We start from the raw sequence: 26,092 nt of genomic DNA, 5'->3' as shown, positions 1-26,092 counted from the left end.
CTCTGTCGAGTCTGAATGAGATTCTTGCTGGGTAGAGTATTCTTGGCTGTAGGTTTTTCTCTCTCAGGACTTTCAGTATATCCTGCCATTCCCTCCTGGCCTGCAGAGTTTCTGTAGAAAGGTCAGCTGTTATCCTTATGGGTTTTCCCTTATATGTTATTTGTTGCTTTTCTCTTGCTGCTTTTAATATTTTTCCTTTGTGTTTAATATTCGTTAGTTTGATTAATATGTGCCTCAGTGTATTTCTCCTTGGATTTATTCTGTATGAGATTCTCTGTGCTTCTTGGACTTGATTATTTCCTTTCCCATGTTGGGGAAGTTTTCCACTATAACCTCTTCAAGTATTTTCTCAGACCCTTTCTTTTTTACTTCTTCTTCTGGGATGCCTATGATTCGAATGTTGGTGTGCTTACTGCTGTCACCAAGGTCTCTGAGACTGTCTTCCATTCTTTTTATTCTTTTTTCTCTCTCCTGCTCTGTGGCAGTTATTTCCCCCATTCTATCTTCCAGCTCACCTATTCGTTCTTCTGCCTCAGTCATTCTGCTGTTTATACCATCTAGAGTATTTTTAATTTCAGTTATTTTGTTGTCCATTTCTGTTTGTTTGCTCTTTGGTTCTTCTGATTGCTTATTAACTCTTTCTTGTATTTTCTGTATTTTGTTATTGAGATTTTGGATCATCTTTACTATCATTACTCTGAATTCTTTTTCAGGCAATTTTCCTATTTCCTCTTCATTTATTTGGTTTTGTGGGTTTTTTTCCTGCTCCTTTGTCTGCATGGTGTTTCTTTGTTTTCTCATTTTGTCTAATTTTTAGGATTTGCTGTCTCCTTTCCCTATGCTGCCTAGTAGCAATTCCTCTTCTTTCTGCCCTCTGCCCCCTGTGGTGGGTTTTGTCCAGTGTCTTGAGTAGGCTTCCTGGTTGGGGGGGGGGGGGGGGGCGTCTGGTGTCTGCTTTCCCATGTGTGGCTCTGTGTCTTTTCTCTCTGACGAACAGGGCTGTGTCAGGGGGTGTGTTTTAGGGTATCTGTGAGGTTAACATGGCTTTAGGTAGTCTGTGTGCTGATGGGAGGGTTTGTGTTCCTGTCTTATTTGTAGTTTGGTTTGAAGTGTTCAGCACTGGCAGTTGCAGACAGTCATGTGAAGCCTAGTTTTAGACTGATACGAGGCTCTGTGAGAGTTCTCTGCAGTTAATCTTCCCTGTGTCTAAGGACTCTCTAGTAGTCTAGCATCCTGGATTCAGTAGGAGTGCTCCCTCCCCAGAGCCTCCTACTTGACTTCTGATGGAGTAGTCCAAACTTCAGAGGTTTCTTGTCCCAGCAATAAAGGGGTTTAAAGAAGACTGTCGAAGCCCCAGGCTAATGGCAGAGTGTTGAGTCAAACAAATACTAGGTCAAGGAAACACATACATGTATAAGACACACAAGTACTGAATCCAATAGAACATAAGGCACTAGAAAGACCTGACAGAAGAACCCCACCCAGTATGGTACCAGACAATCAAAGAGAAAACCAACAGAAATTCAAAACCAAAACAGAACAAAACAAAAACAAACAAAAAAACACACCACATACACAGAATCCAGGGAGATTTTGAAAGCTAGAATCAAATATAATAAAGGGCAAGAGTCCACCAGACAGACTGAAGATTCTCAGAATGAAATCAGACAATTATACTTAGAACTAAGATAAAGACAAAAGTTAATAATAAATACCAAAGCAGTGTGTCATCTGGAGAATAAAGCAAGGAAACAGAGCAGAGCAATAATATTGCTTATAAGTATATCAAGATAAAATAAACTAAAGGAGGATAGAAGACAGGGCAACAGAAGAGCCTAGTGTGACTGGAAATACGAAAAGAAAAAGAAAGAAATAGAAATGTACAAAGGAGATGAAAAGAAGGTAGGAGAGATATAGTCAGCACCACAAAAAACTTAGCTAGGAATAGAAATATATAAAAAGGCTAAAAATAAAAATAGAATAAAAATAGAAAAAATTAAGGTATAAAACACGTAGATCCCTTAGGACTAAGATCGTAATTAATAAAAAAAAAAAAAAAAAAAAAAACTAGAACTGACCCCAGATTGGACCAGATCAATAGAATTAATATTAATATTTCTATTTCCTTGGGGTCTCAGCTTTAAGTGTCCTTCTGCCCACCTTGGGCTTTCTGTATTATCCTGCGACCTGCAGAGCTTCCCTTATTGTTTGCCTGTAAGCGTTGGTGTGTGGGGAGAGAGAGGGTACTTCCCCAGGGAGTGAGTGACCAGTGGCACCCCGCCTGGGTCACAGTGGCAGCTTGGGTGGCTCATGCCAAGAGAGTGACTCCAACCACGGCTCCCCCCCCCCCCCCCCGCTATGACTCTGCCGGTGCGCCCTGCCTGGGTCACTGCGGCTCAGTCGGCCATGGTGGTGCCTGTTGCAGAGGGACGCTGGCGGCTCAGGTGTAAACAGAATGTCTCCAGAGCTGGGCCACTCTGCGGGCTTTTCACTCTCGGCTGCAGGCACTCTAGGCCAGCCCCACCCGGGGGCCTTTGTTATCCCTGAGTGCGTTAGCTAGGCCCACTGGGGTCCTTCCTTTGTCCGTCACAGGTACTGAGAGAGAGGCTACACCTGCGGCTCCTCCCCCTTGCTTGTGAGTCAGCAGTATCGAGCCGCCACTATGGCCACGCAGCTTTCTGCGGTAGGCACTCTCTGCTACGGATTTCTTCCCTCCTGTCCTCTGAGTCCGTCTCCCCACTGCCAACGTTTCTCACCCTGAACCAGTTCTCCGGTTCCCACGTTCCAGCTCCCACACCCCCTGTTCAGCTGTGAATTGACGTCTGAGTCTGTACACGCTGAGCCATGGTGCAGACCCTCCGTGTGTTTCTCCCTCTTTCCCGTCTCAAGGTTAATTTTTTTAATACCCATAGGTTCTTATCAATAATATCAATACAAAAGAAAAATGGATCAAATTTACCAACACTCACTCACAAATATGTCAATACAAACACATATATGTAATACAAGCACATAAACTTTAGAAATGAAAACATTTAATATCAAACTCTAGAATCAGCAATTCTTTTCACAATTTAAAGAGTGATTACAACTTTAGAAGAAATTTATATTTAGAAATGTAAAATAAAATATAGGTGTTAAAGATATGGACCGTACTTAGAATTGACTGTTTTTCCCCAACTTCCATGAAAATGAAACATACAGGATTTTAAGAGATTAGAATGTCAAATTTCATTTGTGAACTACAATGTTTGGTTATAGCCATTGAAATTCCAGAACTCAAAATGAACATGCTTGTGGTAAGGTGCTATAACTAGCAAAAAAAGCTTCCTCTTTATTTAAAAAAAAGCAACACACAAACAACATTGTAAAGCAACTATACTCCAATTAAAAAAAAATACCCTCCAAAAAGTCAAAAACAAAAACACAGGTAAGAATCAGCATGCCTAAGCAATCAATTCATAATCTGTGAAAGGTAATCCTTATTCACTTGCACACTACTGTGTATTTGTTTTCTACTGTCAAAAGTTCAACAAATTAGAAAAAACATTACTGACCTAAGTACACTTAACAGACAGCACATTTTATATTTATAAAATACAAAACAAGTTATTATATTGGCAGTCAACCATTTGCAGAGATCATCCTTGTATAGTTTTACACTGTAAAAATCAAATTTCCAAATATGCACTTGGTTATTAGTTCTATTTTTAACCTGCCACTCACATACTGTCATGTACTTAAAATTCAGAACATGTTTACATGATCCATCCAGCAGGCTAATGCAACTGCACACCAGACACTCATGCATAATTCAAATCAATATCCTCAGGCTCGCAAATCTAAGTCAAAGCTGCCTTTAAAAAAGCTAGGGTGTGACTTTAACATGAATAAAGTATATCTAATTTTTCTTTTTATGTGACAAATTGATACTTTCTGCAATGGAATGCCAAAAATGCAAAGCCACTGTATAATAGATCTTTACACTATTGAATAAAGAGATAATTGAAAAAATAAATAAGGCACTACAGTAGTCTTAGAAAATTAATTCTAAATAGTGAAAGAGATAAAGCTGAACAAGAGTCAAATAGTGAACCTCACAATATAACAACAGATTATATGAAGTTTTGCCAACAACCAGAATACATAAAATTACAAAATCAAGGATCTAAGGTATACTGTGAATTGGGAGTTCTTTTTATGCTTAAATTCAGATTATGATTTTAATATTAGTAAAGTTGATTTCATTTAAATTTCTTAAACAAAAACTCCACTACTAAATTTCTATAACTAGTAACGTGTCTAGAAATGGCCTAGGTCTAGAAAAGGTTGATTCTATCGAATTTAAATTGAGGTTTATCAGCTAAGTATGTCAAGATATAGCCCTGAATACCTACAATACCAGACTCTAGTCTCTGTCACCTCACAGTGCATATCTGCTTTTTAAAAAATAAAAAAAGACACATAACTGCGTCTTAATCTATAAAGGTCTATTTTTGAGGCTACTAAAAAACATAAATATATTTATCAACAACTTGAAATGTGACACATAATTGATGAGCCTCTGGACTGAAATTCTCATAAGCAAGAATAAATGTATGTATTTTGAAAATTTTTCCTCCTGGAAGCGTCAAATTTGACTCATCATTTAAAGAAACCCTCCAGATATGAATGACATCCTTGCTCGGGCAACTGAACTCAATTATAAAAATTTCCTATTAGTCCTATTCAGTATTACAGACATACCAAACATAATATCCTCTACAATGACAGTCCATTAATGTCAAGGTGCAGTAATATGAAGGATGAAATTAATGGGATACTGAGAAGGATTCAATGGTATCTGAGATAATGAAAAAAAAGATTAAATGGCAGGCCTTTGGGAAATACAGTAAAGGCATGGAAGTTCTTTCAATGAAGACAGAGAATCTAGTTCACTTACACAGAATATATCTTTTCAGTTTTCTTGCAGAGACGGAAAATTTAAACAAAAGTTCAGATGACAAGAGTGGATAAATCAAAGATGTCTTCATTGATTAAGACCTGAGTTTAATTAGGAGCTTATAGATAGCACCATTAGCCACAACAGTCTAAGAACTATTCTGTAAGAAAGTAGCAGGGAAAAAGTTTTAGAGCAATTCAACAACCAGTTAATGCTAGAGAAACTGATGTATAGCAATTCAAAATTACAATAGCAATAGCAAATGGAAAACTGCCTTAAAAAGAGGGATGTTCAATGTCACCTAGCAAGAACAGTGGCATGGACCATGGGCCAAATTTTTTCCCCTTCCTTTAGAGGATATTTCCCTTTAAACTTCCGTATTTCTTGTCCACAATTACAACCATGTAATATTTTTAAAGCTCTCCAAAGTTAAATTATTAGCTCAGAGTTTTCTTCATTTACAAATCCACTTTGGACAATATTTGTAGTATAGCACTAAAGAGCAGAGTATTTTCATATTAATTTGGACACAGAGGGTAATGACAAGTTCTAGAAAAGCAGTCAACAAAAAAGAACTAAAAGAATGATTACAGCCTATAAATTGCATACATAAATTATTTTCACAACTCACTTTACCTATTATACTGGAAATTATGAGGGCAATAAAATGAAATTTTAACAGTTCTCCTTAGGAACACAGGACCTCAGAATGAGAGAACTGGAATGAACCTTAGGTCATATTGCTCAACCCTATCATTTCCACAAAAGGAAGCAGAGCCTGTGACATGCCTAAAGTAACAGTTTACAGGAAGGATAAGATGAGCTGCTGAGTACAGACCTGTACAACCATACATGGTGGCTTGAACCATTTATCTTAAGTAGGTTTAAGCAAGATAATAATAATAATGATGATGATGATGTTGATGAAGTTGCATGTGAAGTTTTAACAGTAATACAGATATAGCAAAGGCCAAAGCTAGACTGGAGCTGAGATTCAGCTACAGCTCATATATGGAATTAGATGACACCCTTATCCCCCAACTTCCCACCTCCCACTCCACACCTCCACATTTCCCCACTCTCCACGCCCCGTTGAGCTACCTGCACCCACTGATTTATATCCAGGGGTGAGAAGTCTATGGAAAACATCTTAAGTTAAGACTACATGCAAATGCGTCTGGGATATCAGAGGGTCAAGTAAGACAATCCAAATTTCTGAAAGGAGCAATGGAAAGGAGCAAAACATTCTCAGCTTTAAGGCCTCAAGTCAGAGAAATGAAGAAACCCTCATGCAAGGTGATGAACGCATCAGGCCAAACTACTGTGGTCATGTATTCCCACTCTGGGAAGAAAACATGCTGTGCATGAACTGAAAGAAGAGCCTCTTTAGACTTGATTAACACTTTGGAGCTCACAACTTGGCCAGGATTCCCCAAACTAAACATAATGCAAAAATATAATTCTTTTCCTCGCTTGCAAAAGAATGCTGAGCTGTCATGTCTCAGGGATTACTAAGTGTCATGGTGGTAGAGGCCAACTAGTACAGCTGAAAGCAGTGCTGACAATGTGTTCTGGGTGGCAGAATAAAGAATATCAGTTTAGAGCAACAGAGGTAAAAAAGGGAGTAGCAACCTGGCCTAAATGGCATCCCTTGAGAGCTCCCTAAAATAGCTGAAGGAATGGGAAATGCAATAGGTTAGAGTGCCTGCATGCGTAGGTAAAGCTGGCATTACTAAGATTTGAGCATTAATGCTAACGTGATCCTACTCATGTCCACATGACAGAGAAACCTGGCAATATTTGGGATGGATACACACACACACACACACATTCTCTTATTCAGGTTAGCAGGGGTGAGTTTATCAACTCAAATATCAAATTCATTCTCAATAAATATTATATACTCTGTAACTCTAATGTTGGATTTCATTAATTACAGAAAAACATAAAAAGCTGGACTTTCATGATATACTATATATATTTATATTTATCATATTTTTTTCTTTAAGAACTTTTATTGAGATACAACTGACATACAATAAACTGCATATATTTAAAGCTTACAATTTGATTTTTTTTCTTATTAGTAATGTGTATATGGCAAGCCCAGTTTCCCAATTCATTTCTCCCCAACCCCCACCCCCCAACTTTCCACACTTGGTGTCCATGTTTGTTCTCTACATCTGTGTCTCTGTTTCTGCTTTGCAAACTGGTTGATTTGTACCATTTTTCTATATTTTGCATATATGTGTTAATATACGATATTTGTTTTTCTCTTTCTGACTCACTTCACTCTGTATGACAGTCTCTAGGTCCATCCATGTCTCTACAAATGTCCCAATTTCATTCCTTTTTACAGCTGAGTAATACTCCATTGTATATATGTACCACATCTTCTGTATCTATTTGTCTGTTGAAGGACATTTAGGTTGATTCCATGTCCTGGCTACTGTAAATAGTGATGCAATGAACATGGGAGTGCATGTGTCTTTTTGAATTATGGTGTTCTCTGGGTATATGCCCAGTAGTGGGATTGCTGGGTCATATGGTAGTTCTATTTTCAGTTTTGCAAGGAACCTCCATAGTGTTCTCCATAGTGGCTGTATCAATTTACACTCCCACCAGTAATGCAAGAGCATTCCCTTTTCTCCACACCCTCTCCAGCATTTATGGTGTGTAGATTTTCTGATGATGCCCATTCTAACCAGTGTGAGGTGATACCTCATTGTAGTTTTGATCTGCATTTTTCTAATAATTAGTGATGTTGAGTAGCTTTTCATGTGTCTCTTGGCCATCCACATGTTTTCTTTGGAGAAATGCCTATTTAGGTCTTCTGCCCATTTTTTGATTGGGTTGTTTCTTTGATATTGAGCTGGATGAACTGTTTCTATATTTTGGAGATTAATCCTTTGTCTGTTGATTCGTGGGCAAATATTTTCTTCCATTCCGTGGGTTGTCTTTTCGTCTTGCTTATAGTTTCCTTTGCTGTGCAGAAGCTTTTAAGTTTCACTAGGTCCCACTTATTTTTTATTTCCATTGCTCTAGTAGGTGGGTCAAAAAAGATCTTGCTGTGATTTATGTCAAGGAGTGTTCTTCCTATGTTTTTCTCTAGAAGTTTTATAGTGTCTGGCCTTACATTTAGGTCTTTAATCCATTTTGAGTTTATTTTTGTGTATGGTGTTAGGGAGTGTTCTAATTTCATTCTTTTACATGTAGTTGTCCACTTTTCCCAGCACCACTTATTGAAGAAGCTGCCTTTTCTCCATTGTATATTACATATGTTTTAAATACATGAATGCTGAGTCCAACTGATTTTAAATATGTAAGCAGTTTATTAAACATTCTCAGTTCAGTAGAATATAGCATGAAGTAGCATATTTTTAACTCTGATCTCTATCTTTCAATGGTTTGATACTGAATTTCCCCATACTGTCCTTAATTTGGTCTTAGGGCAAAGTTCATATACTCCCAGTCACTTTCTGCTTGTAAGGAATCACAAGCTAGTAGAATTTAAAAACTCCATTCCCAGGTCTAATTCAAATCTCATATCTATAACTAAGTTTTCTATTTTGTAAAATAGTTAACAATGGGCTATAGCTTATAGAGCTGTTAAAAGATTAAATGAATTAATACAAGTAAAGAGATTAAAACAGTACCTTTTACACAGTAAGCACTACATAAGTATTAGCTTTTATTACTCCCTCCCACAGATGCCAACTAAGCTTTTGCTCACAGAACTTTGAGTGGGAGACAAAGTGTAGTCTGCACTTTCAATCCTCATTCTAACTCCAGCACTTTGGTAACTCAGTTCTGGGACATGTTCTTCCCCTTATTCTCCTAACTCTAATTACTATGATGTGTTGAAGAGGGAATATGGCAGAAATTGCTAGGACCGCCTTACTGGCTGCCTGTAGGTGGGAGGAAATCCCACACCTCACTCGAGTTCTGACCAGCTGTGGCAGCTTTTGCTGACGTGGTGGTTTCTTCTCAGGTGATGCACATAATTCATCTGGGTGATGTACAGCCTCACCTCAGCCTCCCCAGAATAGGGCAGCCATGTCTTCCCTCCCCTGTGGTCAGCAGTCTAGTAAGCAACCCCCTTGTTAGGTAGGGTATCTTCTAGCTTGTTGGTTGCCTGATCAGCCTCATGGCTATATTCTCTTCGACTTTCCATGCTCCTTCTCACGAAACCTCAAAAAACATCTCCATGCCTTCCAAGAATTTCAAGTGCCCACGAGAGGTGGGATGGGGAAAAAGAGCTGTTAATATACCATCTTCTAACTTTCAAACTCCAACCCTCTTTTCCTTTCTCAGTCTTCTATTTGATATGGGATGGGAGTGTAGATGTGGGAGTCGGAATAGAACCAGTCTGGGCTTACCTTGTAACAAATATGCAGGGAAGTTTCTGACTCAGACTGTCAGTTGGCTCTAGATTTAGGACAGGGTGTGGGGAATATAGTAGTATCATGCCCTCAATTTATCTTTGGGCCCCGACTTACCAATTACAGAATTGGTATGTCTCAAGAAATGTTCCAAGAAAAGTCCCATTAAACATCCTGATCTAGGGATAAACTATCTTCCCGAAACATCACTGTAACTTGTTGCAGTATAGGTCTTGATACACAAACCGAAAAGATTAAATGCCTATGGGAGAGCAGACAGGGACAGAAAGTACACATATTCTGAAAGATGATCCTCTTTACCCCTAAAACAGTCAAAAGAAATCTACATATATGAAGGAGTATTCTGTTGCCAAGGTATAGGGAAGTAGGAGTACAGCTGTCAAATATGAATGATTTATCATTCCATTCTGTGGGAAAATCAAGATGAATGCAAAATGAGAAAGCATAAAGCCCGTTAAAGAATCATACTCAGGAAGTCCAAATATGCAAATAATTAACAAAATTAATGTTTCATGGTAATGAGGGAAACAGATTTTAATTGGGAAAATCAGGCTCATGACTTTGTTTAAGTTAAATAAAAAAAATTATTGATTTATTAAATTTGTACCCTGTGAGCACTATGTGAGAAACTAGAATTCTCACTGCAGTGAAGTGAAATAAATTATTGAATGTAACAAAAGAACAACCCGAAGTAATATAATCAAGAGCAACAGAAATTCTGAGAATAAAAAGATCAACGTGTGGGAGTGTTAGTAAGAAAGCTTCATAGCAGGAGCCGGCCTTAACTTTTGCTTTGAAATATAGAGCTAAATAGGCAGAAAGAAACTATGATGTTCCAAATCTGGGTACAAAATCAACAAAGGTACAAAGCTGGGAAAAAACATGATGACCACAGGGAACAATAACCAACTGGAGAAGGTGTTAAACAACAGGAGAACAAGGAAAGACCAATTTAGATATTTGTATTACCTCATGCTCAAATTTGTCTTCAATCTTCTGATTTCAAATATCAATACTATTAACTAATGGCTTTCAGAAAACACTTCCTAGTTACATAAACTGATGTTCAAATGAAATCTAACTTATTTAAACCAATAAGAGATGAGAGGCTAGATCTCCATCTCCCCATTTTCATTTCTCACCCTTCATTTGATCTCATTCCTACAGCAAACCATTACTAAGGATCCACAGGACCCATTGGATGGGTCACAGGAGCACAGGTTTAAGACTATTGTGGAATACTTTGGGGGTCTCAACTAGCTTTAGTTGGTCAAATTCTCATCGGATTTCATACCCCATCGATTCCTTCACACATGGTTTCACTGCAAGCTCTTGAGAGACATCAGCTCCATTATGTAAATGCTAGAAATATTTAAGTCACTACAACTTTTGTAATACTGTCACTGAATGTACTTCAAAGAACATAAACTCATGAAAATAGGCTTTGGGTCGAATACATATCAATATTTTAAGTGACTTTAAAAAAGGCAAACTGGGCTTCCCTGGTGGCACAGCAGTTAAGAATCTATCTGCCAATGCAGGGGACGTGGGTTCAAGCCCTGATCTGGGAAGATCCCACATGCCACAGAGCAACTGAGCCCGTGCACCACAACTACTGAGCCTATGCTCTAGAGCCCATGAGCCACAACTATTGAGCCCACGTGCTGCAATACTGAAGCCTGCACACCTAGAGCCCGTGCTCCACAACAAGAGAAGCCACTGCAATAAGAAGCTTGTGCACTGCAATGAAGAGTAGCACCCGCTCTCCACAACTACAGAAAGCCCTGACTCAGCAATGAAGACTCAAGGCAGCCAATAAATAAAATATAAAATAAATTAATTAAAAATAAAATAAAATCGGCAAACTTCGTGTCTACCTGTATAATTAAAGAACTTTTACCAAATCCAGGTTAGTTATAGGCAAAAGAGCAAAGTACTTTTAAAATATGGCATCAAAAATCTTAATTACGTGGTGTTTCTAAATGTTCACTAAGAAGAGAAACATCCTTGTTTAGAGGTGGTTTCTAAAAGGTATGTCGGAGGTGAAGTGAAAATGGTAACTGAGAATTAATTTTAAATTAATTTAAATTTTAACTATCTAACTGATAACTATAAATGGAATTAACTTTTTGGATGGGAGATAATTCTGTTTTTAAGAGTAACATTCTGATAGGGAAAAAATGGGATATTTTTGCCCTCTTGACTAATAAAACCTTCAATGAAAAGCCAGCTGTTCTAATTTCTGTAGGTAGTTCCAAGTTTATGAACTCATTTATTTTCAATAAATTAGACTCAGAAAAGCTAATTGTGTTACACAGATAATAATCATCAAAGATGGATTCAAATTAAGTTTTTCTACAGTGTATTCACTTCCTGACTCATGTGGCTAAGTTAGAATATGATGAGTAACAAACCAATTCACTCCACAGAACTCCAGAAAGGCTCAGGTACTATGGAAGGTGGTGGGTGAGGTGTTTGCCAGATGCCAAAAAAAAAAAAAAAGGGCAGATAAAAGCTGCAATGATAAACAGTTAACACCCCGACCTCAAACTGCATCCTCTATATTAAACATCCACGCATCCAATTAAGGGATGTCAACATAGGCACAGGAAGAAGAGGGAGAGTCATCATACTGATAACAGAGATTAAGTGAAAACCTGTATGATGATTGGCAAGCCACTCAGCTACCTATTATTACTCAGTTCCAAGAGGGCTGGCAGTCAAGCATCTACCACATGCCTACCAAAAGGCGGGTAATGGAGGATTCTTCTGAAAAACTGGCCTCAGAAACGATAGTTACAATTAAGCTGTGCCCAAGGTACATCATTTTAAAATTATACAATATAAGAGAAAGAGAATACCCTAAAATTTCCAGAGAAAATAAGTCATCAAAAAATGACAATCAAAATGGAACAGGCTTCTTACAGCAACACTGTAAATGCGAAGACAACAGAGCAATGTCTTCAAAAATCTAAGGGAAAATGATTTCTAAAGTAGCGTTAAATATCTGGCCAAATCATCAATCATTTACGAAGTCAGAATAAAGATTTTTTCATAAGTGCAACATTTCAAAAAGCTAACATCCCATACAACATTTCTCTGGGAGCTACTGGAAGATATATATTCTGCACCAAAACGAGAAAGTAAACCAGAAGACTGTTGATTTTTTATGTACTTATCTACATGAATTAGTTTTCATAAAAACTAAAAGGTGCTCTGATGATAAGACCAACGTTAGAATAATGGCTAATGGCTTTAGGTTTTAATGAGTTTGGTACCGGAAGTTGAACATTTAAGCATTCATTCTAATAGACATAATCCACAGAACTGCCTAATGAATGCTAGAAATTGTTATATTTAGCTACTTGACAAGATTCCTATTGTTGCTGAAGTAAACCATAAAAATGTCTTGCCTGAACAGTTAACTTAGCTTCCTAACTCTAATTTCTCACATCTCTAATCCATTCTTCACAGCCTTTGTAGCGTTATCTTCCTAGAACAAATGTCAGGTCATTTAATGCTCCTATTTAAAAATGTTATAATGGCTCTTCATCGCTGAAAAGAAAGTCTAAGTTGCTTAGCCCAGCAGCAAGACCTAAATGACCTATACCAACAACTTTTCAGTCTCACATTTTACGACTGCTGCTGCCCCAGCCACACACGATCACTTGCTGCTGCTTAGACTCAGGAAGAGAAGGAAGTTCATTTTCTCTTAAAAAGCTATTTTTCTATACATGCATAGCACAGCAGGCATTCCAAAAAATACTGTGGCATAAATCAGTAATTCACTGTAGTAAAAGAGCAAAGAGCAAAGAAGAATTAAGTAAATAATGGGATTATATGTATGAATGCCAAATTTCCATGTTTTGGTATAATCTGGCCTTCTTTGATCTGGACTATGTCTTTATGTGTAAACAAATGAAAGGAGAAAATCTGCAGCCATGTAGCAGATTCTGTATAAAATTATAATACTGGAGGTTGTAAGAAAACGTAGAGAATACAACAGAATGACCTTGGCATTTAATGTCACACCTAAAACTTAAAGGTAACACATTATGGACTGAGGTTTTTAAAAGGGAAACTTATAAGCTTTTAATAGACAGGTGGAACTTTTATTAATTAATATACCTCTTTATTTTCCTGTGAGCAACCTGCTGAATGGACCCCTAACCATTCACAATGCTTCCTGCCTGTCAACTCTTCATTATTTATTAAATTGCCTAAGAATGCCATTGTTTCTGTGCTTAGGAAGCTTTTAACACCTAAAATTGATTCTAAACAGTTTACCATGGGGGGAAATAACCCAAGAGCCTGAAGATGCTAAAATTTGTGTAATTAAGAATTCAAATAAACTGCTCTTAAAGAGTAACTTAACAGATAAGAGCCTGAAAAGAATTCAATAAGTCATTGTTAGTACTTTGAGTATTCCTGATAGATTTCAGTTCAGAACACAAAGCAAGAAATTTGACTATATATATATATACACACACACGCAAAAAGGTCCGAAAGTTAGCATATATAACAGACAACAAGAAAGTTCAATAATCTGTTAAAAACAACTAAAATATACTTAGTAGTCTCAACCATATTAAGTGTAACGGAAACAAAATAACTGATATAAGGCTGATTAGTATTTCAAAGAAACTTGATATTGTAATATTCTAATACTGTATAGAAAATAGTCTGACCCACAGACATAGAAAACAAACTTATGGTTACCAAAGTGGAAAGAGAGGAAGGGATAAACTGGGAGTTTGGGATTAACATATACACACTACTATATATAAAAGAGATAACCAATAAGGACCTACTGTAGGAACTAATTATACTCAATATTCTGTAATAACCTATAAGGGAAAAGCATCAGCAAAAGAATACACACACACACAAATATGTATAAATACTGAATAACTTTGCTGTGTACCTAAAACTAACATAACATTGTAAATCAACCATATTTCAATTAAAAAAAAATTTTTAATAAAAAAATTTTTTAAAGTTGTCTGCCAAAGAAGACATGCAGATGGCTAACAAACATGAAAAGATGCTCAACATCACTAATCATCAGAGAAATGAGGTATCACCTCACACTGGTCAGAATGGCCATCATCAAAAAATCTACAAACAATAAATGCTGGAGAGGGTGTGGAGAAAAGGGAACCCTCCTGCACTGTTGGTAGGAATGTAAATTGGTACAGCCACTATGGAAAACAGTATGGAGATTCCTTAAAAAACTAAAAATAGAACTACCATATGACCCAGCAATCCCACTACTGGGCATATACCCTGAGAAAACCACAATTCAAAAAGAAACATGTACCATAATGTTCACTATGGCACTATTTACAATAGGTAGGACATGGAAGCAACCTAAGTGCCCATCAACAGATGAATAGATAGAGAAGATGTGGCATGTATACACAGTGGAATATTTCTCAGCCATAAAAAGGAATGAAATTGAGTTATTTGTAGTGAGGTGGATGGACCTAGAGTCTGTCATACAGATAAAGTAAGCCAGAAAGAGAAAAATATTGTATGCTAACGTATACATATATATATATATGGAATCTAGAAAAATGGTACTGATGAACCCAGTGGCAGGGCAAGAATAAAGATGCAGACATAGAGAACAGACTTGAGGACACGGGGTGGGGTCTGGGGGTGAAGGGGATGCTGGGACGAAGTGAGAGAGTAGCATTGACATATATACACTACCAGATGTAAAATAGCTAGTGGGAAGCTGCTGCATAACACAGGGAGATCAACTTGATAACTGGTGATGACTCAGAGGGGTGGGATAGGGAGGGTGGGAAGGAGTCTTGGGAGGGAGGGGATATGGGGATATATATATAAATACAGCTGATTCACTTTGTTGTACAGCAGAAACTGGCACAACAGTGTAAAGCAATTATACTCCGATAAAGAGCTTAAAAAAAAAAGTTGTCTGAAAGGTATTTCCCCCATATGTAGGAGACTGGCTGAATATGCTATGTACTTATTCAAGTGTACCCTGCTGTTGTAAAAAATGAAGATGATCCCTATGACCTCACATGGAGTGATTTCCTAGATATATAAAGTAACAAAAGGAAGATGCAAAAGAAAAAAATTTATATGTACATATATATACATACACACACATATACGTGTATATATATGTATACTGCTTTTTATATAACAAAAGAGAACTAACAAAACACACACTCTTATTCCTGTAAAAACAAAAACATAGGAAAGATAAACTAGAAACTAATGAAAGTGGTTACACACTTGGGCCTACCACTTACTAGTTGTATGGTGTTAATGTAATTTTAGTTTCCTCATCTGTAAAATGGGGATGATGCCACTATTTAACATATAGAGATGTTGTGAAGATTAAATGCATTAAACACAAAGATTTTATTTTAGCACACTTACTGGCAACCACGTGAAGATCTGCATGTGACTATTCATAGCAGCATTATTTGGAACAGTCAAAAATCAGAAATGCACTAAATGTTCATCAACCAATGAATGGTTAGAGAATATGGGGTGTATCTATACAATGAAACTGGACTCAGTAATAAAAGGGAAAAAACTACTGACACATCTACATCAAGAGATAAAACTCAAAAACACCAGTGATGAGTTTAATACCGCCCCAGTCTGATCACTTTGACTGAAAGGTATTTTCTGAGCTGTAAAAAACAAAAACAAAAACAAAAACCCCCCAAACCTCAAAAACATTATGTTAAGTGAAAGAAGCCAGACACAAGAGACTACATGTTGTATGCTTCTATTTATATGAAACATCCAGAATAGGCAAATTTATAGAAAGTAGATTAGCAATTGCCCAAGACTAAGGGTAAGAATAGGGATTAACTGTAAGAGTGCATGAGAGATCCTTCTGGAGAATAAAAATGTTTCAGAAATGATTTAAGGTGATAGTTGTACCACTTGGTAAAATTACTTTAAAAAGCACTGAATTACACACTTGAAATGAATAAATTTTAGGTGTAAAATCATCTCAATAAAGCTGATTTAAAAAAATACTAAACAATGTATTCAATAAATGAGTAATTACTATTAAAATAAATCAAGCAATTTTTTGAACTATGTAATTTATATTATCAAATAAGACACAAAAGAATATATTTCCCAAGGACAAATAGACCATACAATAAAATTTGCAAAATATTTGAGGATTAATTAGAACATAATGATAATTTTTCTAAAAATTTAGAAGTTCTAAAGTCATTTGGAAAATTTTCTACCTATAATAGAAACAAAGAAAATATTCCTGTAAAGACAAAATCTAGTTTCTGTTTTAATATAACGACTTTACTTATTTATTATTAATATTTCGTTTGATTTCATATACAGTGTATACTAGTTATTACTGATAAATCCACCTCCAAAATGTTATTTCCAAGTGCTATTCTACTCCTTTTAAAATTTTTCCTTCTTTTAACAGCTTTATTAAGGTATAACTGATACACAAAACCTGTACATACTCAACATACACAACTTGATGAGTTTGGACATGTGCATAACACCCGTGAAACCATCACCATAAACAAGGTAATAAACATATCCATCACCTCCAAATATTTCTTTGTGTTTTTTTTTTATGTGTGTGGTGACAATAGATCTTAAATTTTTATTATAAGGGTAGATCTCATCCAAATGCTATCCTAAACCAAAGTTCAGAAAGATGAGAAGTTTTTTTTCATTTGGTAAAAGCCCTTCTTGTTTATTCATGTAACTATAGTTACATCAGAGACATGAAATGGCTAGAGGAAACTTTTTTTGAAGCCTTCATCCCACAGGAAAGAATATTCTTTCAAAAATGCTGGTAGCATTATTCTGTTTTTCAAGTTTATCTGAATGCAAAAATACCCCACACAAACAAAAACACACAGAATTCATCCTCCCTTAAAGTATGCTAAACTTACAAGATTTAAAATGTATTAATTGGAAATGTAAGACTCCGAAATAAACTTCAAATTAACTGCATTCAAAGCATCTCATTTTTTTTACAGAAATCTAATTAATTTGTGAAAAGCATTTACTAGATCTTCATTTGACAAGGTTTTGTAATACAATAGAAAAATATTTTCTGGACTAATTCACACTGATGAAATTAACTTCCACAATTTTCACTGTATTAGAAACTTTCAACTGAATGTGTGCAGCACTGAATACTTCTATTATTTTAAAATATAAATGAAAAAAATTTATATATATATTAAATAAGAATATGTAGTATTATTAAAGAGAATCATTTTCTGAAAATTCCAAGGATGGGGAAAACTTTTAAGACACTTTTATCCTTAGAATAAAAATGTCTGAGCAGGAAGATATCTTTCATATCAACACTATTAGATCCAGAAAGAATAAATTTATCACATTTGCTGGAGGAAGCACCCTGACAAGTTCTGAAAATGAAACAAAAGATTCTTATGGCCTTGATTCACTAAAAGATTGTCTCAAGCAATAGAAGTTTTCCATAAAAGGACATATGGCTTAAATGGGGGAAAAACTGAGGTGAAATGTCTAAAGGATCTCAAAATTTAATGAAACTCAATACAGAGCTTCAGATAGTAAAACTTGAGGGTCTCTACATACATTTCTGTATTAGTTAGCAATCGAAACCAACTAGAGCTACTGTAAGCTAAAGAATATAAATGTATATGAAAAAGGATATATGTCACATGATCTAAGAAATGACTGAAAAACTAAGCCTTTAAAAAGGGACACGAACCAGGATCCCTCTAGGGGACCCAAAAGTGGAAGCTGATGCACATTTTCTTCAGAACGCTGGATCAATCAACCACAGACACCGGGGTAAGGTCATGAAATACAGATATAACTGCTGGGGCTCCACCCTTAGAAATTAGAGACAGTCCTCAGAGAAGGGGAAACTGTTTTAAATTGAGATGCCAATGACAAAAGGAGTATATTTTACATGACTTAAAAACACACACACACTCCACTGTCCACCTTACTGAAATTCACTTTGTCAATAATTATCCTAATCAAAAATCTGGAATAGTCTGTGAGACAGATTTGATTATAGCGTAGTACATAATAAATAAATATCATTAAATAGAGTCCTTTGTTTTAAACACCATCTATATAGTTATGATTCCCAAATTCACATTTCTAATCCAGATTTTCCTCACAGTATTCATATTCATACAAAGAGTTATCAAATTGATGTTTTAAGTGGATATCTTAAATTTGTCTTAACATGTCCACAAAATCCTTATTTCTATCCTAGTCTTTCTCATACCATCCTCACTGATCAACCAAAACCCCAGGAATCTATCCTAGATTTCTCACTTTCTGTCATCCCCATATTGAATTGAAAGTCTGTTGATCTTCAATCCAAAATACGTCTTAACTTTCCCTACTTCTATCCCCACTGCTACTACTGCAGTAGAGACAACTATGATATGTCCTTTGGATTACAGTAACAGCATCATACCAACCCAACTTTCATTGAAAAAAAATTAAACATCCCTTTCTGTATGGTTAAGCTAATGGAACACATAGCTAAGTTCTTTTCACTGTGCTTTTGGTTTCTAGAGTGTGTGTTTTAAAATTTAATTCTGTTTTATAATTATGTAAAACAAAGCTTGCCAGAAAAGTCTAGTTTCCATCCCTGTCCCCTCTATCACATTCCCTCCTTCCGTCCCTCCCTTCCTCCCAGGTTACTATTTGTTAAACTTCTTGTTTTTCCTTTTGTTATTTTTAAATATAAGCAAATACAAATATATTCTCCCTTTCTTACATTAAAAGTCATATAGTACACATTTTTCTGGGCCTTGGTTTTTTCCCCACTTAACGTATGCTGGAGATCTCGTAACAGCAGTGTCAATGCGAAGCATTCATATATTGCATACGCACATACACTTCCCCTAGGAAACAATTTTTTGGTAAGTTATTGGGCTTTATTTCACAGGTAATCAAATCATCATCAGTGATTAGCTCAGGGCTGACATTCACCATGCAGTACCAGTATAGCTCCTGTTTTCTCATCTGGAAACTTCCTTCAGGCTGGTTGTTGCCTAAAAAGTAGCCACCACAAGTTCCACATCCTGGACACCACAGGGACTCTAGAGGGCTGACCTAAGGCCTCCTGCCTGGTTCTCTCAGGAGCCCTGGGTAAAGGCTGCCTTAGCACCCATGCACCAGTGTTCAGCTCCCACCCTGACATGATCCCACAGACACCACAGGAGGAGACAGGATTGGCACAAGCTCTGCAGCAAACAAATGCTCAATGTCCATCTGGTCTACCCAAGTTATAGCTACCTGCTGCCTGTCTACATCCCCTCACGCAGCTCCTTATGGTAACTGCAGCCGCTATAGGACTGGCTCTGAAAGATCTAAAGACAGCAGAGGAGTAGGTGATAACAGAAGTCACTGAGGGCATCGTCTTGGTGTTGCACCACCAGCATTTGTGTAATGGGACAGAGATCATGATGGGCTGACAATATGAGGCTGGGGAGATGCCTAGGACAGGGAACCCCTTTCTAATATTCTTCTGAGTTTCACAGACTCATTGAGTGCCTGGCCAACACTGGCATAATATTATTAATTTCGTTACTAAAAATGAGAGTTAACCCTTACCTATCATTTGTCTGGTGAATGGCACAGTAACAAACAAATATTAGCTTGTTTTGGTATTATATTTATGTCATCATATCCATTTACCAGATAAGAAAATATCAGCACAGAGAGGAAGATGGCAGAGTCAGCATTCAAACCTGGGCAGCTCAAAAACAGAGCCTGAGTTTGCCTCTTTCTTTTTCTTTCTTTTTATTCCTCTCTCATCTATCTTGATGGATTAAGTTGAACCTTATTAAATATGGCATTTCAATAAATTATTTTTGTGCATTTAGTATTTCTAGAGATAGTGAATACATAAAAAATATCTGTATCATGCAGACTAGAGAACAATTTCATACAGTTTTTTAGTTCAGCAGAAGCTGATATAGGATTCCGTATCATATAATATCATTACTATTAAGAGAAAGTTTCTAGTTATTAAGAGTACAAGTCAACTAATGACTACAAATTTAATGGGAAAATAGCTGGAAGAGTTTAATATAGCTCCCAATACCAAATAATGGCTCAGAAAAGCATATCATCTAGCTGGTAATAGCAGTGAACAGAAGATCACAGCAACAATTTCTAAAAACAAATGAGTACAAAATTACCAGAATAACTTGATAGTTTTTCTTACAACTTACACCCTTTGGTAATTAGTTTTCTAATAGATAAACTTTAATTTAGGTAGAGAATAAAATGACTATATTCAATTTTTATTTACTCTTGATTCATATATTAGTTTACATTATCATACCATTTGTTAAAGATTTTTAATATCACCACTTCTGAGTCACTATAATGCCCTCACAAATGTACTGCACCTTGAATTGTTTTTAGCACTATACAAAACATGATCACGCACAAATCATGTCCAGGTGTCTTATTAAAAACATAAGCACAGAATGAAAAAAGCTCCTCTGAACACAGATGTAGAGAACAAACATATGGACACCAAGTGGGGAAAGCGGGGAGGGTTGGGGGGAAATGAATTGGGAGACTGGGATACCAAATTGTACACTCTAAATACATGCAGTTTATTGTCTGTTAACTGTATCTCAATAAAAGTTCTTAAAAAAGAAAGAAAGGAAGGAAGAAAGGAAGGAAGGAAGGAAGGAAGGGAAAGAAAGAAAGAAAGAAAGAAAGAAAGAAAGAAAGAAAGAAAGAAAGAAAGAAAGAAAGAAAGAAAGAGAGAGAGAGAGAGAGAGAGAGAGAAAGAAAGAAAGAAAGAAAGAAAGAAAGAAAGAAAGAAAGAAAGAAAGAAAGAAAGAAAGAAAAAGAAAGAAAGAAAGAAAGAAAGAAAGAAAGAGAAAAGGAAAGAAAGGAAAGAAAAAAGCTCCTCTGAGCAGTGCAATTCAAGTCAGTATCTTGAAGGAACTGAGAATGTCAAAGAACGTGGTAGCAAAGAAGTCAAATTTTAGGAATTATTAAGAACAACCTTATCCATAAGGGAAAATAAGAAACAGACTAAATGTCAGGAATTGGAAATTACTAAATAAATATGGTACACTCATGTAATAGTATATTGTACAATTTGTATATTTGATATTGCAGAAGTATACATATTGGCAAGGAAAGCTATATATTTGAGTGGAATAAAAGCAGATTACTACACACTATGTAAAGTAGAAGCCATTTTGATTTAAAAATACACATGCAAAGAAAAATATCTATAAAAGGATACATGAAAACTAAAGCACCATTTTTTGACAGTGGCAATTTGAGTAACTGTTCTATTTGTTCATCTGTAATTTCTGATTTTTCAATAATGAACATGTATTACTTACATAATAAAAATAGCAATAAAGAACTTATTTAGGTGTAAAAGTTACATAAAAAGACAGAGGTATTTCAGTGGAGAGTTCAGGGCATCAGAGCTAAGGACAGAGGACTGTATTTGAATCCCGGCTCTCTCACATAGTTGCTGTACATCCTCAGATAAGTTAAAGTTACTTGCCCTCACTGTGCTTAGTGTCCTCATCTGTGAAATACGGACACCGATGGCATCTGTCTCTTAGGGTTATTGAAAAAATTTAGACAGTTAATTTACGTAAAGTGTTTAGAATAGTGTTTACTATAGTATAATCATTCAGTATATTAGAACTAATGTAATTTATGGAACTATAATTAACCTTTTGTTAATGTAGTAAAAATACAGATTTTTTGACTTCAAAAATATTTTAATCTATCATTTTGAAAAAGCTGTTCATTATGAAATTTTAAAAGATTTAGTTTATATTTTCCTTATAGATTACTTATGTGTAATTAAATTTATACTTAAAGTAGCATTTCCAAAGTTACCAATGACCAAAATTCCATAGTATGTTTTTCTTTTAACTACTAAGACAAGGCACAGTAAATAAAAGATTGTTTAAATTGTAAAAAGAAAAGAACTTTCTTCATAACTATCTAGGCCTTAAATAACTACCATACTAATTCTCAAAATCCATTTAAATTACCTTAGTTTTGGTTGATGGTATTTCTGAACACCTGAGAGACTTAAATATAATCAAATGTTCTAAGACAATCTTTATCCTTATGCGTAGATATCAAGGAACAGGAAAGAGATATGCCAAAGCATCAAAACACCTCTCAGCTTCTCAAAGTAATTTTTGATTCACGCATCAGAGATTTCAATGTAATTTATTTCCTCAAAGGCAGTACGTCTCCAAAGGAGAGCCCCACATCAAGATTGCTTAGATGAGAGATTTTTCAGAATTTTAAAATTAAAATAGAACCTCAATTTCATTTCACCAAAAACTGATAATTAAGTTGATATTTCACTCTTTGAAAGAGCGCAGTAAATTATTCAACATGAATGGTGCGAGAGGAGTATCTACATGCTGTGATGTACGATTCGTACAGTTACAAGCCTAACTCAACTTCCACAGTCTATAACCACTGCCCAATAAAAGTCTGCATTCACTCAGGTCTCTCTTCCCTTTCCTTCTGAAATTCAAACCATGATTAATATCTGCCCAAACATGGGACAGGTAAGATATCCTCCTGACTTTATCATATAAACAACTTGGTTCATGCTTTTGCTGTCATAAATGCCTTCTTTTTTCCTCCCTTAACTCATTCATAGTCCATCTTTTGCTATAGCAGAAACTGGAAAGAAAGGATATTTGAACAATCTCTCCTCACACTGAGGCTCAGTTTCAAGGCAAATTCTTTAAAAAAAAAAAATGCTAAAATTTCAGGAGTGTTGTGAACACGTTTAGAGAACATATACATAAATTTAGTGCAGTGCAAATGCCTAGTTAAGTCTGTACCACACACAATGCGCAGAATGAGAAACATGGAAGAGCAAATTGGGAAAATAGTACAGGGAAATTAATCAATTTCTAATTACTGTCTTCATGATAAAATTTTTAATAAGAAACCAATATAACACTGATATATTCTTCAGTTCTAGTATTCACTTATAACTATTTACATTCTTTCTTGGTGATGGATTTTTAACTGAGCAGTACAGACTCAGAATCACTTTGAAAAAAAAATCAAAGAAGGATATATGAGGACTTAACATCATAAATAAACAATTATGATTTCATGGTTTAATGCTCTGATTAGATTTACCTTTCCCCTGCTGACAAAAAAAAACGCATAACATGAGTTGCGAGTTAAGATTTATTTGGGGGCAAAATGAGGACTGCAGCCTGGGAGACAGCATTTCAGATAGCTCTGAGAAACTGCTCCAAAGAGGTGGGGGGGGGGGGCAGTCAGTATATATGTAATCTTGGTGAAGGAGGAGTACATGTAATCAAACACACATTTTTGTAGAAGGTCTCTGCTAGTCACGAGGACAGACATCACCATGAAGGAATTTAGTGCTTTTCTAGATATGAGGAGACGCAAGGATTGGGCTCATAAAATCAGCTCCTGAAAACATCTAACTATCTAAAGACCTATTCCGCCCATTTTTCCAGAGCACAGAGTGCCTCATTCCTGATCTCCACCCTGAATTCTCTTCAGGGGATGTTGAAGGTCAGCAGCTATAGCAGCACCTGTGATTTAATCCTTGTAGAGGTAGAAGGCAAGTGCCCATGGCAAGGGCCAATGTGTAGTTGACACCCCCTTTTTCCTGTTTAACTTCTTTTGTTTTAGATAGACAAGTGATAATTTAGAAACTTCTAACTGTAAAGAATCTTCACTGGTCCACTAACTGTAAATTAACTTAGAATAATTAACTCTTTGAGATATAAACCCACCCTAAGAAAATTACTTAACAGCTTTAATCACATTACATTAGGCATGAGGGGAAGGAGAAAAGGGGTATTTAAAAATAGAAGACTCAAAGCAAATAACCCAATCCACAAATGGGTGGAAGACCTAAATAGACATTTCTCCAAAGAAGACATACAGATGGCCAACAGACACACAAAAAGATGCTCAACATCACTAATCATCAGAGAAATGCAAGTCAAAGCCACAATGAGGTATCACCTCACACCGATCAGAATGGCCATCATCACAACATCTGGAAACCACAAATGTTGGAGAGGGTGTGGAGAAAAGGGAACTCTCCTGCACTGTTGGTGGGAACATAAGCTGGTACAGCCACTGTGGAAAACAGTTTGGAGGTTCCTTAAAAAACTACAAATAGAACTACCATATGATCCAGTCATCCCACTACTGGGCATATACCCAAAGAAAACCATAATTCAAAAAGAAACATGTACTGTAATGTTTATTGCAGCACTATTTACAATAGCCAGGACATGGAAGCAACCTAAATACCCATCAACAAATGAATGGATAAAGAAGATGTGGCATATATATACAATGGAATATTACTCAGCTATAAAAAGGAATGAAATGGAGCTATATGTAATGAGGTGGATAGACCTAGCATCTGTCATACAGAGTGAAGTAAGTCAGAAAGAGAAAGACAAATATTGTATGCTAACTCATATACGGAATCTAAAAATGGTACTGATGAACTCAGCGACAAGACAAGAACAAGGACGCAGATGCACAGAATGGACTGGAGAACTTGAGGTTGGGGGGGCGGGGGGTGAAGGGGAAGCTGAGACGGAGTGAGAGAGTAGTATAGACATATATACACTACCAACTGTAAAATAGATAGCTAATGGGAAGTTGCGGTATAACAAAGGGAGTTCAACTTGAGGATGGATGATGCCTTAGAGGACTGGGACAGGGAGGGTGGGGGGGAGTCAAGGGAGGAAGGGAATACAGGGACATGCATATAAAAACAGGTGATTGAACTTGGTGTACCCCCCCCCCAAAATAAATAAATAAAATGAAAGAAAAAAAAACACAAATAAAAATAGAAGACTCAATCCCCCAAAAAGAAAATAAATAAGGACACACAAGCTTTAAATGACACTTTAGACCATCTTGACTTAATTGATATTTATAGGACATTCCATTCAAAAACTACAGAATACACTTTTTTCTCAAGTGCACATGGAACATTCTCCAGGATAGATCACATCCTGGGTTACAAATCAAGGCTCGGTAAATTCAAGAAAATTGAAATCGTATCAAGCAACTTCTCTGACCACAACGCCATGAGACTAGGTATCAATTACAGGAAAAAAACTGTAAAAAATACAAACACATGGAGGCTAACCAATACACTATTAAACAACCAAGAAATCACTAAAGTAATCAAAAAGGAAATCAAAAAAATACCTAGAAACAAATGACAATGAAAAGACAACAACCCAAAACCTATGGGACGCAGCAAAATCAGTTCTAAGAGGGAAGTTGATAGCAATACAGTCCTACCTCAAGAAACAAGAGAAATATTGAATAAACAACATAACCTTATACCTAAAACAATTAGAGAAAGAACAAAAAAACCTCAAAGAGGGCAGCAGGAAAGAAATCATAAAGATCAGATCAGAAATAAATGAAAAAGAAAGGAAGGAAACAATAGCAAAAATTAATGAAACTAAAAGCTGGTTCTTTGAGAAGATAAACAAAATTGATAAACCATTAGCCAGACTCATCAGGAAAAAAAGGAGAAGACGCAAATCAACAGGATTAGAAATGAAAAAGGAGAAGTAACAACGGACACCGCAGAAATACAAAAGATCATGAGAGGCTACTACAAGCAACTATATGCCAATAAATTGGATAACCTGGAAGAAGTGGATAAATTCTTAGAAAAGTACAATCTTCCAAG

General features: G+C 36.1%; 1 protein-coding gene and 1 non-coding gene across 5 annotated transcripts in view; one reads left to right on the top strand and one right to left on the bottom strand.

Moving 5' to 3' along the window:
• SYT14 (synaptotagmin 14) overlaps positions 1-26,092 on the bottom strand; it is a 220,460-nt gene that overhangs the window by 105,981 nt on the left and 88,387 nt on the right. The gene's annotated exons all lie outside the window — the stretch shown is intronic.
• LOC130850602 (small nucleolar RNA SNORD31) lies at positions 15,956-16,024 on the top strand. Its single transcript, XR_009052965.1, has one exon. It is a non-coding gene; the product is annotated as a small nucleolar RNA SNORD31 (small nucleolar RNA).

Source organism: Hippopotamus amphibius, chromosome 3 (assembly GCF_030028045.1).
Source record: "Hippopotamus amphibius kiboko isolate mHipAmp2 chromosome 3, mHipAmp2.hap2, whole genome shotgun sequence".
Classification (NCBI taxonomy): domain Eukaryota; kingdom Metazoa; phylum Chordata; class Mammalia; order Artiodactyla; family Hippopotamidae; genus Hippopotamus; species Hippopotamus amphibius.
This window is presented reverse-complemented; position numbering and strand designations above follow the sequence as displayed.